The sequence below is a fragment of the Artemia sp. Qi Xiang Cuo genome, chromosome 17, assembly GCF_049724085.1.
Source record: "Artemia sp. Qi Xiang Cuo chromosome 17, ASM4972408v1, whole genome shotgun sequence".
Classification (NCBI taxonomy): Eukaryota; Metazoa; Arthropoda; class Branchiopoda; order Anostraca; family Artemiidae; genus Artemia; species Artemia sp. Qi Xiang Cuo.
In genome coordinates, this window is record NC_142810.1 from 550,642 (window position 1) to 554,354 (window position 3,713).

Genomic DNA, 3,713 nt, shown 5'->3' on the forward strand with positions numbered 1-3,713 from the left:
TGTTGTAATAAGTACGTAATAAAATATTTGTAATATAATTCATCAAACAGTTCGTGGTAACCAACTGTAAGTAAGGAGCGACCCGGCTCCATGGTAACCGCAACTCTAAAAAACGGAATTTTGATACCAATAGATACATCAAAAGAATCAGATTTCAATGCTGATTTCAAATATAAAATTTTCATCAAGTTTAATCTCACCCATCAAAAGTTACGGGCCTGAGAAAATTCGGCTGATTTTCGAAAAAAGGGGGAATGACCCCCTAAAAGTTATAGAACCTTAATGAAAATCACACCATCATATTCAGCGTATCAGAGAACCCTACTGTAGAGTTTTCAAGCTCCTATCTAAAAAAATGTGTAATTTTACATTTTTTGCCAGAATAAAGATCACGGATGCGTGTTTATTTGTTTTTTTGTTTGTTTGTTTGTTTGTTTTTTTTTTTCCCAAGGGTTTTCGTATCGACCCAGTGGTCCAAGAATATCGTGGGAGGGCTCATTGGAAAGGAAATTAAAAGTTCTAGTGCCCTTTTTAAGTGACCAAAAAAAATGGAGGGCAACTAGGCCCCCTCCCACGCTCATTTTTTTCCCAAAGTCACCCGATCAAAATTTTGAGATAGCCATTTTGTTCACCATGGTCGAAAATATGATAAAAATGTCTTTTAGGATGACTTGATCCCCCAAAGTCCCCAGGGGGAGGGCTGAAAGTTATGAACTTTACTCAATGTTAACATATAGTATTGGTTATTGGGAAGTATACAGACTTTTTCAGAGGAGATTTTTTCTGGTAGGTGGGGGAAGGAGAGGGTCGGGGGCTATATGGAAGGATCTTTCCATGAAGGAAGTTGTCATGGGGGAAGGGACATGGCTAGGAAGGGGGCGCCTGATTTCCCAGCATTATTAAAGAAAAAGATCAGGAATTAAATAAAAAAAACAAGTTTTTCAACTGATCAACTGATTGTGATTAAGAGGTTATTTTTAAAGAACTGGAAAAAAAATTCGAACTATAGTTTAAAGAGCAGGGTATTGACTAGGGGCGAACCCCCTAATATACGTGTTAAAAATTTATGAATATAGAAGTTCGTTACGTAAGTTAATTCTAAGTTACGTATATTTATTACTAATAAAAACGTTCGTAAATAAAATTAAACAAGTTTCGAGAAAGCCATTTAACCAAATATAATATGCAAATTTTGTTTTAATTATTCATGTACGGTGAGCCAAAATCAAAACCTGCATTAATTCAAAAACGTTCAAAAATTAAATAAAAAAAACAAGTTTTTCTAACTGAAAGTAAGGAACGACGTTAAAACTTAAAACGAACAGAAATTATTCCGTATATGAAGGGGCTGTCCCCTCCTCAACGCCTCGCTCTTTACACTAAAGTTTGACTTTCTCACAACTCTATTTTTTTAAACAATAAAAAAACTTTAGCGTAAAGAGCGAGGCGTTGAGGAGGGGACAGCCCCCTTCATATACGGAATAATTTCTGTTCGTTTTAAGTTTTAACGTCGTTCCTTACTTTCAGTTAGAAAAACTTGTTTTTTTTATTTAATTTTCAGTAAAGCGCCATATTGTGATTTTTACAATTTGGCGCTTTAGTTTTAAGAGGGTGATTTTCACCTTCTCTTCTGAACTTGATTTGTTGCAATCCCTTTTTCTTATTGTTAGACGTTTCTGTTCTTTTCTGGTTTTTATCGGCATTTAACATGCCTCGTTCGACGCGTCTAAAGATATTAGCGTTTTTTTATCTTTGCTTGTCCTTTTTCGGTGACCAGTGTTTACCCCCCCCCCCCTGGAAAATAGACCCCACGGAACCCCCCCCCTTCTCCCCGAAAAAACACAGAAAATACCCCGGTCCCCCTAGAAAATATCACCCCTACGCAGCTGGTTGGTCTCCAATCCCTTTGGACTTCAGAAAAAGGACTAGAACTCTCAATTTCAGATCTAATGAGCACACTCCAAAGTTTCTGCGACCTTGAGGTGGAGCTCTGGACATGGAAGGGGGAATCGCCCTCCTGTACGGAATAAATTCTGCTCGTTTTAGGGTTTAATGTTATTCTTTACTTTCATAATAACAGCGTAGACCAGAAATATTCTCAGGAATCATAGGGGAGTAGATATCAATTTCAAATTTTTGATGGGTTTTTTAAATTTTATTTTGTGCCCCCCCCCCCCCCCAAAGAAAAAAAACCTTTGCAGGAAAATACTATTTTGCTGGCTTTTTGATGGGAAACTCTTCATGGAGGGGATTACCGCCATGATTTTAAGAACGATCAGAAATTAAAGTCTTTTTCAAATGAAAGTGCACAAGAAACATTTTTCACCTGAGATCGTCCGCAAGAAAGTTTCTGGGTGGAATTTTCAGCTAGAATGGAATTGTCTTGGGGGAATTTCTCTGGAGTGGGGGAGTATTTTAAGTGAAAAGAGCTTTCAACGGTGGAATTTTTTTCCGTGGGGGAAGGAATTTTTCACGGAGGGCAGCCAGATTTTCCGGCATTATTTGAGAACGATTAGAAATTTTTTTTAACTGAAAGTAAGGAGCAACATCAAAATTTAAAATGGACAGAAATTATTACGTATACTTTAGTATAGTTTAGTATATAGTATACGTATATAGTTAGTATTAGTATATACGGTAGTATACGTATACCTTTAATTAATCTTATGTTTTGATGTTTTGTCCCAATTCTTTAAGAGCGATTCCTGAAACAGAATGGCCATTTAATAAGAATAGTAAACTTTTTATTTTAATTTCCAACCATTAGTTATGAAAGAGTGTCGGTGAGTGCAGAGTCGGGACAGGAGATGGTGCCTGAAAACACCTTGAAGGAGCCGGATTTTCCGGCATGTTCTGATTAACAATCAGAAATTAAAATTTAGAAAAATAAGCTTTTTCAACTGAAAGTACAGAAAAGCATTGAAAAAGACAAAAAAATAATCCATATATGAGTGGGACTGCACCCTTCTAAATCCCTTGATCTTTAAACTAAAGTATCTATTGCTTTAACAAAGCTTTTATTCTAATTAAGTGACCCTAATAATTGTTAAGCCTTTCTTAAAGAATTGAGAAGAAATTCAAAATTTAGCGTAAAGGAAGAGGGGCTTGGGAGAGGAGCCCCCTCATACATTTGAATTTTTCGCCAGAAGAAAGATCACGGTGCGTATTTATTTTTTTTCCAGGGGTTATCGTATCGATCCAGCGGTCCTGGAATTTCGCGAGAGGGCTCATTCGAACGAATATTAAAAGTTCTAGTGCCCTTTTTAAGTGACCAAAAGAATTGGAGAGCAACTAGGCCACCTCCCACACTCAATTTTTCCCAAAGTCACTGGATCAAAATTTTGAGATAGCCATCCTGTTCAACATAGTCAAAATATCTAATAACTATGTCTTTGTGGACATCTCAATCCTCACCAGTCCCTAGGGGAAGGACTACAAGTTATGAACTTTACCCATTGTTTACATATAGTTTTGGTTATTGGTAAGCATACATACTTTTTCAGGCGGGATTTTTTCTGGTGGGGGGGGGGGGGTCGGTGGGACTGGGTTACGTGGGAGGATCTTCCATGGAGGAATTTTTCATGGAAGGAGAGAATTTCCATGAAGGGGGCGGCGCTGAATTTCCCAGCATTATTTAAAAAACAATCAGAAATTAAATAAAAAAACAAGTTTTTTCAACTGAAAGTAAGGAGTAACATTAAAACTTAAAACGA